Source organism: Ziziphus jujuba, chromosome 11 (genome assembly GCF_031755915.1).
Source record: "Ziziphus jujuba cultivar Dongzao chromosome 11, ASM3175591v1".
Lineage (NCBI taxonomy): Eukaryota > Viridiplantae > Streptophyta > Magnoliopsida > Rosales > Rhamnaceae > Ziziphus > Ziziphus jujuba.
This window is the reverse complement of record NC_083389.1, coordinates 18,917,686-18,934,101: the sequence shown is the minus strand read 5'-3', so window position 1 is coordinate 18,934,101 and position 16,416 is coordinate 18,917,686.

The window sequence follows — 16,416 nt, the reverse complement described above, 5'->3', positions numbered from 1 at the left end:
GTGTATCTGAATTTCGGTAAGCTAATTTGGCACCCCATAATATTTTTCAAGTTTAAGAGGGTCCTTAAATAATCAAAAATATCTAGAAGATTTTTTCAAATTTCCCCATAATTTGCTTATTAATTTTAGCTTTACCATTTTCATCAATAATATATTTTCTCTTCTTCTTGCATGTGCTTTTTTTTTTTTTTTTTTTTTCCCTAAAATGAATAAATCCTCGTGCACTTTAGTTTATTCCTCCAATTCCCATTTGATTGGAGTATTCTTGGAGACCTTATACATTTTAGGAGAATAATAAAGAGGTTTTAGATTCCACCTAGAATTTGACCAAATTAATCTTGATGATCGATTTTAAGCAATCTAGATAGCTCTCCACGTTTATTTTGCCGTCCTTTGTAGAAGACCAAGGAAAACATGACATATATACTAATTGCTAAGTTTGCTACTTAACTAAAACAATAAAAATAAAAATAAAGGATACTATATAAAAATAACTATACCATACCGAGTGTGTACAAGTACCAACTTGTAGAATTAAGCATTAAATTTGTACCCCCAAAATGAAGTATATGTGTAACTTTATGAGGATACTTGACCACAACTCCCACCTCCTTCTTTGACTTCAAGAGACACAGTCATGTGTAAATGCAATTACCATTCCTTTTTTGAGTATCACATTTGCTTGCATGCGTGCTTCATACTTCTGGCTAAATTTGAAAATTGTTTTGCTTAATCAAGATTGTCTAAATTTCAATGTCTAGCCTGTAACTCAGATTGATTACTTTTGGGCTCAACGCCCTTTCCGCTTCCTATATATACAATAAAATTTTTATAAATGAATATTCATGGGATCACAAAATATTATTCTTTTAAAAGAGTTATTAATTTATCACTAAATAAATATTTTATTAATTTATCAATATAAATATTTATTTATTTAAAAAGAAGTTTGTATTATTTTTGTGAAATATTTACTTACTATATAATATATATTAATAAAGAAAAATATTAATTTGTTTTGATCAAATCTACAATTACGAGATTGATCACTACTAGTTAATAAATAAAGAAAAAATATCAATACAGAGAATTTTTCTATACAAAGAAGTCTACTAATGGAAGAAATCTTTCTAATAAATACAAAAAGGATTGTAGTTCAATTGATTGATTAGTTGGCTCTTTATTTATGAAAAATTGTAGATTAGTTGATTTATTTCAAATTTTATTTCCTTTTCTTGTACATGTTGGAAAAACCGAAAAAAAATAACTTTAGATGCATATTTTGAAAAAAAAATAAAAACTAATTTTTTTAAGAAAAAAATTTCAAGTAAATTTTTTTTATTATGTATGATAAATTTTTATATGGATTATTTATTTTTTTATAAGTTTAATCAAATATTAAATCATATATTCAATGGGACTTAAAGGATTGTTTAAAAAAATATTTTTTTTATGCATATAGAGAATTTATTCATTTAATATACTAGTTCTGAATTAGGATGGAATAATTTTATTTATTTATTGAAATTATTTATTTATCGAAGTTTCACTAGAATATGTGTTATGAGAAATTATGCTATATAGGAAACATGTTACAATATGAAATAAAAATATATTAATATGTCAAATATTAAAAATTAAAAATATCACGTGAATTAATAATTTAAACTAAAATTCTAGTTGAAAAAATGACAAATCTTAACCGTTTTTACATCTATAAATTTTCAGTCATGAAATGAATCTAACGTTCCCAGCAATATATCAAAATCTTATAATATATATATATATATGTATGTAGCAATACTCCATTTTCTTGAAATTTTTTATCCTATTTACTGCTTTCACTTTCTTACCTACAAGTATCATTAATTCATTGAATAAAGTTATCGATCCAATATCCTTTCAAATCAATAGTCAATTTTATGTTAATTCAATGAATTTGGTTAAAATAAAAGTTAAACCTAATCAATGATTCTAGTGCTACACCTGCCACCAATACTGTCGGATCCAGTTTTCGCTTTATTAGTATTTTCTTCTTTTTCTTTTTCATTTTTCTTTTCTTTATAGAATTTAATGCACTTTCCTATCCTCTAATTTCATTCGAGTCCCTTTATATATAAATATATATTTCTCTTTTAATCAATATTCTCTGTTTGTCAATTCAATTCTTTGCAATTAGTAGGACCAAATTATTCTGTTCTTTTTTTTAAAACAAAATCTTAACAGAACATTAATGGCACGGTGCGCTTTGTTTTTTTGACAACTCTACCAATTCTAAAGTTTGGTTTTGGATTTCATCTCCATTTTGAATCTACTGGTACCAAGCTAGTTACATTTACAAGATCGTCGTAGTTGATGAAAAATCTACTCATGCATTCTTCTTAAGGTTAAGCTAGAAATTTGAGATTTTGGCATACACTACAAACATTTAAAAACAGAGGTTATTGATTGAAAAGAACCCACAAAAAATAATAATAATAATAATAATAATTGATCATGATAAAAATGAGATAAAACCAGATAGTAAAAAAGTATATCACACCGTCGTTTCATATTAATTGATAAACTTTTTTGAAATACCATATTTAAATCTGTTTGACTGTGTTTTTTCAAAACATTTGTTTTCAAAATAAGTAAAAAAAAAAAAAAAAAAAATTATTCTCTTGGAAAAACAATAGTTGTTTAGTAATCTAGGATCCCGAATCCGCTAGGGTGATCCCAAGTGCCCGGCCTATTTGGGCAATCCAGATACCGAACGCATTCAAGCAGTCCCATATATTGAGTTTTTTTGGGTGGCCACGGGTCCCAATTGCATTCATGCAATACCTGGCCATCGTTGGTGATTCTAAATCTTGATCTCAATAGGCGAAATTAGTGGTTCAAATAACTTTTTATTGCATTAAAATTATTTTTAAAACAAGAAAAAAAAAATATTTCCAATTTGATTTTCATTGTTTTTGTTTTTAAAGACTAATAATCAAATGCTTTATAATTATTTTTAAAATAGCTTTCTACTTAGAAAAACTATTTTAAAAGTAGATGATAAAACATATATATATATATATATATATATATTTGTGTGAGAGGGAGGAGGATAGGAGAACCACCGTGATTTAATTTATCACAACATGGCAAAGAAAAAACTAGTAAATGTAGATATTTGTTAATTACCAAATCCTATCAGTGTGAAAATACTATCCTAGTTCAACTTTTAGGTTAATTGTCTGGACAAAAAGTTTTTATCTGATTTTGGGAAGAAAATCTTCTTACCATTTTTCCCAAGTCTAAACCAAGTGCGTTCAAACCTTTGAAGCTAATTTTTAATTTTTTAATTTTTTATTTTTTTCTAGTGCTTGGAGCACAAGCAAATAGAATATTTAAGTATATTAAAGTCCATGGGTCATAAGCTATCTGTACAAAAAGGAGGAGTACGGTCCAACTTTGCAATATTTGATTCAGTAAAAAGTGCTAATAAGTGTTAATTAAAAATATTAGATTAGGACCAAAAAACAAAAAAAAAAAAAGAAAGAAAGAAAGAAAGAAAGAAAGAAAGAAAAATTAATTATAATATTATAGCTCTTTCTTCCAGCCAGTACTAGAATAGTCTTCAGAAAACACAATATCATTTTGATTATGTATGCATGGTAAAGCTCCCCCTCTTGCCTCTTTTTACCCAAAAATAAAATAAAATAAAAAAATAAAAAAATAAAAACCAAAATAATCTCTCTTTCTTTTTGGTGATTGACAAAATAACCTCCCTATTGATTTGGGATTCATTAATTACACATTAAAGGTTTTGCAGCCACACATGCATGGGTAGGTGGATTACTTTTCGGTGCTCCTGTTCAAATGGGTTTCCTGGAAAGTGTTCTTCAATTTGATTTTCCGATTTGATCATAGAAAAACAAAATATATCTTCTATATTTAAAAAAAAAAAAAAAATCCCATATGTTTCACATATTAAAAGTGAATTCTCATGAATATATATGTGCTGGCTGATAAAGAGTAATAATTGCTCATATCTTAAGAAATCTGGTTGTCATTTTTGTCCTTTAAAAGATAATTATGTTCTGTATTTAAGATGGAGTACTGGATTCGCAACTCAAAATTCCTGTAAAATGTCCCTAAGAAATTCAACGGCCTTGCATATGTAATAATTAACCTACCTACTTAAAAAAATATTATTTATTTATTTTGTACAAGAATTATAATATATTTTAAATTAAAAAAAAATCATTTAATCAAATCGAGCATTACAAATGTATTTTTCATGATTTTATTATTGCTCTAAACCTAAAATACTTGCTAAAATTTTATTGAAAAATGAAAATGGTAGAAATAAATGCTCTATATAAAAAGACCAACATGTATTTTAACTCTTTGACCTTCCATATCTCACTTTAATATTTTTCACGCTTAAATAGTATATAAAATCATATGTCTGTGGGCGGCCAATGACCATAGATTAGAGAGAGGGTAAAACCAATTTCACCTCATGTGTTGCATATGCATATGGATGACATAAATAAAGACAAATTTAATTAAATTATTTAATAATTGATGGTGAGGTAAGACTAGATGTTGGTACTTCTTTTTGGAATTTTTTTTCTGCAACAAAAGATCATGATGATGCATTATTTAAAGAAAGAGCTGAGCTCAGGAAGTACGTGGGAAATGTATGTATTTACGTATTCTGATGTTATAATTATTAATTATCCAATAATTCAGAGAAATAGCTTGGCTAAGGCATGCAATAGAAAATCATAGAGTGCCGTGTCAAAATAATGCATGTTTTATTGATGACAAAATAGTAACAAGATCCCCCAAAAAAAAAAAAAAAAAAACATGCAAAAGATATTGCAGAAATTATTGATATTCAATCTGACAACTAAATTGCGATTTTCTTTTATGGTAGAGATCTGATTATCATGAGAATATAAAATCTTGATTTGTTGGCTATAACCTATAAGGATAATTGAAGTAAGCGAAGAAATGTTGACAAGTTGGAATTTGGGAGCACTTGGTTAATGGGTAAAATTTGGACTTCTGAAAACTAAGCGAATCCCCCTTGGAATACTGCGGACTAAAGAAGATTGAGCTCTTTTTGTACGAGTTCTAGTAGTCTTCACCACACAAGCAATGCTTGTTGTCTAGTTGGAAATTTTAAGAGATTTATTTACAGTTAATGATAAATAAATCAGTGAAAATAATAAGGTTATGGATTTTTGTTCTCATGGTTTAAACCATCTTCCCTTATTATTATTTTATTTTTTTGTGAAAAAGGATGTTAACCATCTTGCTGTTGGTTATCCATATATTGTTGGACTAGCCAGTTATTAAGCTATGACTCAATCGGTGTGAAGATATATTGGATCGTAACAAATTTTTTTATCAAAATTTTGATAATTAATTTTATGTCAGTTTTTAATTAGTGTTAAATTGATATTATTTTATATTCATGATAAGATAAATTATTTAAAAAATATTAAATCATGGATAGTAAAATTTTGATAAAAAAAATTAATCGCTCTATATTTATCCTTGTCGTTTATAAAGTACGTATTGATTTTAATAGTTTTCTATCAAGATATTTTTTATCAAATATAAAATTTAAAAATGTACTACAGTTTATTAGAAATTATATAAAGTTTAGTTTATCTTTTAAAAATTTAATATTTACTAAATTTATATGGTTTATCAATATATTTTTAAATTATAGAAATAAAATGTGAAATAAGATTAATTTAATTGATAAATTATTTATATTCACATTTAAAAAAATTATTATAAATAATTAAAAAAATCATAGAAATAAAGTCACCAGAATAACTAATTTATTTATAGAAAAAAGATTTAAAAAAAAAAGAAAAAAAAAACTATAGTCCAACGTCCGGATTCTCAGTCAATGACAAAAGTTCTTGTGTTTCCACTGAGGTTTAAGGTTATCTTGTGTTATTTATGATGTGTATATATATATATATATATATATATATAATTTTATTTTTTTTAGCACATGTCATACGTAACCGGGTTTAAAATTCTTGAATAATTTCAGAGATTGACCACATGTTCAAGGCCTTAGAACACGACTGTAGTCTTGGCAGCATGGCAATTTCCTAACTAATTAAGTGCCATCAGAAGGAAAGAGACGTGACATATAATAATTCTTATATACCTTTTAATTAATTATTCTATTTTTCTTTGTAAATTTACCTAAAAAACAAATTCCATTTTCTTGTTTAGAGGCCTTGAGGTTGAAGATGTCTTTATCAAAATGACAAAGTCAATTACAACGCGGTTGGCTATTGACTCTTGGGTCAGCTTGTATTTTGTTCTTTTTCTTTTTCTTTTTATTTTTTTCTTCTTCTTCTTCTTCTTCTTCTTATTATTATTTTTTCATTCTTCTCTTTTCCCTTTGAAGGGGTTAGAACTTAGAAGTGGTTTGAATGTCTGCTCAGATATAAGTTCTATGTTTTGGGCTGCTACCTTAATCAATTTGGTATATCTGGCTGCTGCGTTCCATTAATGTTATTGAAAATTCTAGAATTACAATATTCATCAAGTAGCCAAGATGATTATTATAATTATATTTATTTCATAAAGTTAGTCCCAACATACATATACTAATGATAACATTCTCTGAAATTTTAATGGTATTATACATGGTTATAGTGGAATAGCTACTAGCTAGCTAGGCATTAGAATTAGAATCAAAGTATATAATTTCATCAATTTATTAATGCAAGTGGATTTTACTATACTAGAAGCATCATATACAACTTATATAAAATCTTAATGGAAGTCATTAGGATACTAAATTTTGGTTTTCGAAATCTTTTCTAAAAATGGGTCCTTGGCTATGGGAATCAATCGTAGCCAACCCACCGTCCAAATTAACCTCTCATCTCTCTGAACACCATGTACGTAAACCTGTCCTTCAGCCTCACTCATATCTGCCATTCAAATAGTTTACATTTTCGTCTCTTTTATATGAAATTTATTGTATTATCAAATAAAGAATTTCATTTTCACTTTTTCATAGTTTTGATTATTTTATTTAGATCCATACTTTAAAAAAAATATATATATCATTTATCACTTTTTAATTTTTTAAATTTATCAAAAGAGAAATATTTACTAATTTTTATTATTTTTACCTGTTGATTTTAATATTTAAAAATCAAAATTATATTTTACAATATTATTTTGATCATAATATATTAATTTTTGATTTTTTAAACATTTTAATTGTTAAAATTAACTGATAAAAATTGATAAACATAATAAATAGGTATATTTGATAAATATAGAAAACTAAATAATAAACATTAATGATAATTTTTCAAAAATATAAAATTTAAGTGAAATAATTACAGAACTGAAAAAATGTGGATAAAATTTACCATATTAAATGTTATCTTTTTTCGATTTCTTCTATTTGTTTAGCAGAAGAAGTTTTACCAAAAATATACCTTTTGAGAATACTAACTAAACAGTAACTTTATTGTTTCAATAGTGTATATGATTAATTTAATTTAAGACATTAGTTGCTTTTAGGATGATTCCCTCGTAAATTCATATGCATATATATTATTAGAATTTCTTTTATGAGAGATCCTCGTATATTTTAAATAAGGGCCAGTTATAATTTAGTACCTTAAAATTATAAAATTATAAAATTATAAAATTTAAGCTTTAAATTTAGAAATTGTGTGATTTGAATATTCAATCTTTAAATTTGGCACGAATTGGTCCATTTACAAGTGCATCATTAACACGCTGTCCATGCAATTCATGTAGGCTCTTTTAATTAATTGAATTTTGGTATTTTCGACTTTCAGGTCTGTTTGATTTAGGTCATTAACTTCATTAGCATGCAATTTAGACTTTTGATCTTTTAGATAATTTATAAATAAACTATTATTTATTAAATAATTAATAACAAAAAATATATAAATATGTTTAAATTAGATTTTAAAACATTTTAGCAAGAAAGAAATATTCTTTTGACAAAAAAAAAATAATTAATGCTTTAAATAAAGACGTTATTGGTGAATAAGTTTAAATTAATTTTTTTTTAATTTGAAATTTTATAATATAATAAAATAACCATAAATGACTAAGAATAAAAAATCAATAAAAGAATTTTTGGATAAAAAATTAATATGAGAAGAAATAAGATAAAAATATTTAAAATAAAATATCCACAAAATAATTTTTTCAATATTCATAAAATAATATTTAATAAGAAGTATTTTATTTATAATGTATATTATTTGAAAAACTGAAGATTTAAATTGCTTAATATGAAAAATTGAAGGCTTATATCATACATTAATAAAGTTGAGGACCCAAATCACATAAAGCTGTAAGATGAAAATATCAAAGTCCAATTAAAAGTGGTCATGCTTGTTGCACATGGATAGTCCTCAGTGGTCAGTTTATAATTGGATTAATTCATACAAAATTTGAAAATTGAGACTTCAAATATCACAATTTCAAAGTTTAGGATTCAGATTGTACAACATTAAAAGTTCGAAATGCTAAAATGCAATTATCTTTTTAAATATTGAATCCTAATTCCAGTTGTTAAATTATTTAGAGTAAGAGTGATGCTATAAATACTATTAAGATAAAGTAACAAAATGACATATTTTTAATTTATTGCTTGAAATTTTAATATATCTTATATATGAATAAATGGGTTCTTTAAAAAATAAATATATTAAATATAAACTAATAATATAATGACATTTATCATTTGATAAATATTTTAATAGGTTATTTTTAATATTATTTTTTAAAATATATTGAGATCTGTTTTGATGAATTCAAAAAAAATATTAAAAAAATGACAATTTGATAGCATTGCAATGACTGCCTCTGATAATATATTTCATTTAAAAAAAAATAAAAATTATATAGGTTGCTCGTGATAACTCTTCGATTCTGGTTAGACATAGTAATAAAATTTCCTCCTTAATTTATTCAAATTAAAAATCATCTATAAGTAAGGGGTCATTTGGGATGTTAAAGTGGTTCATTGCAATCTAGTGCACTTAGCATTCTAAATGGTCATTCCTCAAATAATTAATATATATATATATACACATAATTGTTTTATGGTATGATCCGTCCGCATGCAGACTTTACTATAGCATTTCTCTTTCTCGCTCACTCTATATATATATATATATATATATAATTTTTTTTTTATCTAAATTATCTCTTTCATTTTTTATGTTGGGATGACCGAGGAATTTGGACTAAAAATCTTTCTCCCAAGAACTAGCTGGACTGATACCAAAGGAGACAAATATCCCTATTATATATAATAAAAGGGAATTTCATACAGGTTTGGTTAAACATCATTCACACTCAAGGTATACAAATTCATCACTTAGCCTTAGGTGTTAACATTAGTTAAAAATATTCCTATTGTGAGTGCTTTTAACATTGTTTTAATTATTATTGAAATTTAAAGGTATGAGATTATTATTGTTTGGAGAAGACTAACTTTATCAAATATTGATTGCTCGAAAAAAAAAAAAAAGGTATGTGTGCATGTGTTTGTGTGTGTGTGTGTGCATGGTTTAAAATATTTGAAATTTACTTGAAATTTTTGTTTTTTAAAGGGTTGAAATAAAATTTAGGTTTCAAATGTAAATGGATAAAATTTCCATAATATTTATTGAAATTTTTGAAATTTTGCCAAAATTTCCATAGAAATTTCTGCAAAAATATCCATATCAAATCCTTAATAATTTGGTTAAAAAATCTATAATTTCATGGAAATTTCTGAAATTTCAAAAATATCCATGGAATTTTGTAATTTTTTAAAAAAAATTCATAAATATTATTGATATTTAGTAAAATTTTTTAGTAAATTAACTTCATTGATAATTTTTTTTACCCTTTAATTGCCTTTTAAACATTTAGTGATATAAGTATAATAGAATGAATGGAATTGAATAACATTAATAAGTTCTACTTATTGAATATTGATAAAGCAAAAATACAAAGATTGTAGATTATATATTTTGAACTTCGAAAATCTTATTACCGGGAGTATTTGTTTTACAAATGTAGGTAAATAAATGATGAAATATATACATAGAGACGCCATAATAAGAAGATGATTCAATTTCTATGAATTTTAGATCAATAAGGGTTGGAAGTCATTTTTATAACCCTTATTTAATGGATATTTATGAAATGTCATCAAGTAGTAACTCATGGATATCATCTCAAACTCAACCATCAGAGAGTAGTAGTTATGCACATAATCAACCAATAATGCAAGATCCATATAGTTGGCATATTAATAATTATATGCAAAATTATCAGGGATATATATCTTTTCATTACTTCTCACATTTCACATTTCAAAATCAAAATAAGAAAGAAACTGATAATTTTCAACCATCCAGAAGTTCTATGTAGTATTAAGATAACATTTATGAACTACAATGTAATTGTAGTAATCATTTCATAAATTTTAGTTAATAAATAATTTTATCATATATGTATTTTTTGACATATTTTTATTGATAATAATTTATCTATGGTGATTAATACGTATTATAAATTAATTCATTAAGAAGAATATAACATCCATTCAATATTTTAGCAAGTTTTATAATTAATTTGATAATTGATGAATCAAATAAGGTAATTCTAAAATTTCAATAAAAATTTTCATTTTTTAAAACAAATTTCCATCAATTTTTTATAAATTTTTAGCGTTATTCAATATTTTTTTTATATTTCTATAGAAATTTTTGTATTTTAAACTTTCGATATTTCCATCAATACAGATTTTTTGAATATTGTGTGTGTGTGGTTTTTTTTTTTTTTTTTTTAAACTTACTTTATGGAGAAAAAGAAAACTAAAGTACAGTAATTTTAAGCATAGGACCCATCTAATTAATCATTTATGATAATAAAATCGCGTGGTTTAAAAGCATATCACAAAGAAAATAAAGAGGCATATTAGCCTATATTCCATTGGAAAACATGGGTTAGAACTTTAGAATTTAGAAGTCAGAGAAAGAGGACGTGCAGCTACATATAAATATTATTTTCCATGCAGAATTCATTTGGTTGTTTGTACTCTGTACACTTTGTGAAGATATTAGTCTTTCTTATTATTATTATTATATTTTTGAAAAATATTATAGACTTCTTTTAGGTTTGATAAAATATCATTAAACCCCTTAAGTTTCCAAAATCTCCCGCTCAGCCATTAATTTTTTCCATTAAATTTAACAATCAAAGGTCAAGTGATAAATTTATTTATGTTTGATAAAAAAAAATTAATTCTTTTACTTGTGGATGAAGTTTTCTACTACCATCAACAACAACAACGCAGAAATTGCTTTTTATCTTTCTATTTTTTCCCCCTTTTTTCGTTTAAGTCAGATTTTAATCTTCTGCGAATTTCAGTATACTACAAAGTCTACAATGAGTACAACATAAAAAAGAAAAAGAAAAGTGTAGCATAACGTTAAATAGTTGCAAATGAACAAAAGTCAAAGTGAAATCTTATAATAAATAATAAATGAACAAAGTCTTTTACCTTTATTCAAGCCAAAAAAATAAAATAAAAAAGTCTTTTACCTTTAAAGTCTTTTACCTTTATTCAAGCCAAAAAAATAAAATAAAAAAGTCTTTTACCTTTAAAGTCTTTTTACCTTTAAAGTCTTTTACTTTTTTGACCATATCGCAAAGTTTGGAAATTTACAAGGCATTTTACTTGTGTTATCAGTGGGCTTGACCGTATGCCTTCAGATTTCGATGAAGAAAAAGTCGACGACTTTAGTGTGATGTCGAGGATAATATTAGAGTTCGGCAAGCATCAATATCGACAATGAGAAGAAATGTTTGTCTTGATTATCGTGAAAATATCAGCGTTGTCAATGAATGTCGATGTTATCGACAGAAATGATGATTTTTTTGCCGATATTTCGGTATCTCTATCTCTCTTTCTTCCTGGCTCCAACTACCACTTTTCGGCCATTGGAACTTTTGGCAAGTCCTTGCCTCTGGCGACGATGAGGAGAAGACTTCGTTGATGGTGCACTGCTTTCCTGTATATGTGTTTTTTTCTCTTTTTTTAAATTGTGTATATCTCTTTTTGTTTTCCCAAAATATAAAAAAGAAAATTTGGGATTTCTAGGAGGCTGTAATCCCCAAAATTAATTATAAAATTCAAATAAAAGAAAAAAATTAATTTGTCTTGATAGACAATTAAAATAAAAAAACTGAAACAAATTTTTATTAAAAAAAAATTGAAAATAAGAGAAAAAAATTTTCTTGGTGCTTTTATCAACATCCAAACAAGATAAAAACTTTGATAAGGAAAATCATTTTTTTTTTCTCATACTTTTTTTTTTTAATCTAGTTTTTGTTGTAAAATAAGCAGAGAGTGTTTCTCTAACATAATTTTTTTGCGCACAAATATTTCTCTAATATAATTGAGAAATATACATTTTTGTTTTAATTAAAAAAGATACACTTGTTGGATAATCCAATTAGAATAATTAAGATAAAATATTTGTATAGTTTTCATTTATTATCTATATTTAAATTTATTAAAAAATTTTCTATATTTTTGTGTTAACAAATATTGTATTTTTTTATTTATAATAATTTTTAATATTTATGGACTATTTTATAGTCGTTGTATTTTAATTATTATATTTTTATATTATTTTATAATATTAATTATTTCATATATCAAAATTTTTATTCTAAAATAAATATTTATAATTTTTTTAATTTTATCAATCTTTCTATCAATATCAATATTTTTATTGATATTTTTATAATATTATACTTTGAATATTTTTATTAATATCGATATTTTTATTATTGTTCAGACTTAGCTTTTTATTTTGTCTTCCAAAAAGGTGTAATCTTCTCTCTCTTGGAATAAGGGTTTTCTTTTGTGCCATAAATGCAGCAGCTTACACAAGAAAAAAAAAAGAAAAAATATGCTTGACCACTGTGGCAGATCTAAGAAAATTTTCCAGGAGCATCCTTATATGATAGAATATAGTTGTTTTAGAATTTTCCCTTTATTTGGAGATACAAAATTATACATAAAATGCAAAATTTTTATTGTATGTGATTCAAGTAATGAGAATATATTTTAAACAAAAGAAGACTAAAAAAAATTGTATATTAAAGATTAAAAATATCTTCTTTCTTTTTTTTTACTAAAAGTTTTTTAGGGAAAAAATATTTTTTCAATGATCAAGTTATATAATAATAATAATAATAACAACATAAAAGTTGTTAGAAAAATAAAAGAAGTGGCAATTCAATATCTTTTTAGTTAAAACAAAATAAAGTATATAAATATTATCATAAACATATTTTTTTGCTTAAATTGTTATTAAATAAATGCATGTATTAACTAATTATAATTGTAATGAAATATTATATTAAAAATATTAATCAAATAAGCATTGTATGAATCAAATTATAGATAAATATTGAATTAAATAAACAATTTTGATTGAGGATAAGTGGGAAAATATTTAGAAAATTACAAAATGAAATTCAAAATATGGGTAAAACCACGTGCCCGCTGGTCACCATACAGGTCCATCAACGCTTGACCATATGTACACGAATTTATTTCAAAATATATTTTATAATTTGAAAACAATTTTGAAATACTCTTTGCCATTAGTTATAACTAAAAACAATAAATTCATAACCTTATCATTAAATTTTTATCATGTATTTTAGAATTATCAATTTTTTTTGTTGAATTATAAATATTGGATATGATTGCGTGGGTAAAATAAACCAAGGATACATCACCAAATAATGTCCAATGAATAGCGACAACATTGCCACGTGAGAACTAAAAGTGACACATCAGTAATGAAACTACGATGGCAATAATATCTTGGTTAAGGGTTAGAAATGACTAGGATTCAACAAATAAAATAAGAGCCATGGATATGAGATAACTCATCTGAGGTAGATCATCGGAGGTAAAATCGAAGTACCGCGAAATCCGATGTATCCGATGTAAAAGTTGAATTACAGAGGCTAAAACAGCATTTGAACAAATATCTGAGTTTCGTTTAACTGAATCTTGAAGATAAGGAATCAAACAAATAAATCAAATCTTTTAGATTTCTCAGATTCATTTCAAACGGAAATCAAAACAGGTCAACAGAACACCCAAAATCTTCCTAGAATCATATTAACAACCGGATTAGTGAATTCAAACCATGATAAAAGCTACAAAGGCACCCTGTTCAAGGTATGCATGAATACACTCTCTTCCACCCATAAAATTCAATTATCCACTAATGGCTTGACTTGAGCGTTGGAATGCCTTTGGCCGGTATCACATCGGTGCCAAGGTAACTTTGTCCCTTTGTTCTTTGTTTTGCAGTTACACACATTAATTCTGGTAGCTACATCCTCAGCTTTTGGTAAACTTTTATTTAAGTCAACATCTTCCCAAATAAGCATTTTTGCTCAGTTGGAAACTATCCGAATTTTGACATCAATAGTTTGGTGCGCCAGGTAGATGAAAAGAGGTAAAAGATATTGCTGAAAATTTGGAAATGGATTCTTAAGATAATCTTCCAACGCAAGGTGAACAAATTTTTGCTTTACAAAACGAAGTGGAAACACTTCAAACTAAGATCCAAGAGATGGCAACAGTACATGAACAAACCCAGAAGGCAAACCAAGAATTGATGCAGCAATTGCAACAACTTCTCCACCTCTCGGGAGTTAAGGGAGAAGAAATGGTAGAAAAGCAATAGAAGGAACAAAGGGAAGAGAGCCGAGACAAGTCACCTCAAGACAGGCTATCAAAGTCCCAACCACTCCGCAACATGGTGGTAAGAAGTCATAATGACAAAGAACACAAGAGAAGACATGACCAAGATGAGGGGATTTCAAAATGGAGGAAACCTACTCAGGAAGATGTCAAAGAAGATTTGAGGGAAATTGTGCAAGAAGATGTCAAAAGACAGAAAGTGTGGCCCAATTCGTGGGTCTCAAATTTGGTACATACACCATTTGCCAAATGGATAGCTGAAACAAGTTTGCCAACTCAGCTCGTCCCATTGAAATTCGACCTCTATGATGGTGCAATTGATCCATTGGATCATTTGATGCAATATCACCACACCATGTTCCCATTTGGACTACCCCATGATAAAGAGAGGCTATATTGTGCAAAATCTTTGCTACAAGTCTCAAAGGAGCAGCATTCACCTAGTTTGATAGTCTCAAACCAGAATCAATTAACTCCTTTGAAGAACTTAGGAATCATTTTGGAGCACAAGAAGTGACTCACCTTTTCGCCATAACTTAAGGAAGGAATGAATCTTTGAAAGCTTATACACAAAGATTCAATAAAGAAAAAGTCACCATCTTAGATTGCAATGAATCAATTGCAATTGAAGCTTTCAGGAAAAGGTTATAAAAGGAAAATTGGTTATATGAGTTGCTCACAAAAAGGGTCCATGAGACCATGATTGAGGCAATGTCTCAGGCGGTGAAGTATTTTAACCTTGAAGAAGACCAAAATATGGAAAAAAAAAGGGACAGGGCAAGAAACATCAAGAAGGTCGAGCCTGTGATGGAGATAAAAAGATTCCACGGTCGAAACCCGCTCGACCCCTCCAACTCCAGACAAAAGAAACAAAGGCCGATAGAAGAAGATAAGATGAATTAGTGATCCTTTCAAACATTATCGATCCTTTCAAACATTATGCTCTAAAAGTCTCTCATGAATGCCTAGTCGAGTATTTGGAAAGGAAGAAATATGTAAAATGCCAAAGAAGATGACAACAAATCCATGTCATCGAGATGCAGGAAAGTTTTGTGCTTTCCATAACGATTATGGTCACCTCACTGTGGAATGCCAATAGTTGAAGTGGGAAATTGAGGCACTGATTAAACGAGGTACTTGATGGAATTCATGCCAAAGGGGAAAAAGCCAGACATAGAGGAAGAAGAGCCTCAAAAGAAGTATGACAATATTATGAACACCATCCATGGTGGTTTTGCATGTGGAGGAACCTCGATGAAAGAAAGAGAGAAACACATTAAGTTGGCAGAAGTAGCTTCGGTAAGTATCCCTAACCGAAAGGCTCCCATGTTAGAATCAACCCCCTTGATCATATTCTCGGATCATGACACGAAATGGTTGCATATGCCACATGATGATGCGTTGATCATCAAAACGGACATAGCAAACAACTTGGTTTCAAAAGTCCTAGTAGATAGCGGAAGCTCAGTCAACATCATTTTCTTGTCAATGTTAAACAAGATGAAGTGGAAAAGTGACAATAAAGAAAAGGTCGACGCTATGAATCTTGTCGGATTCAATGGTGAAATGAGCTGAGTCATGGGAAAAGTAACCGTGCCCAT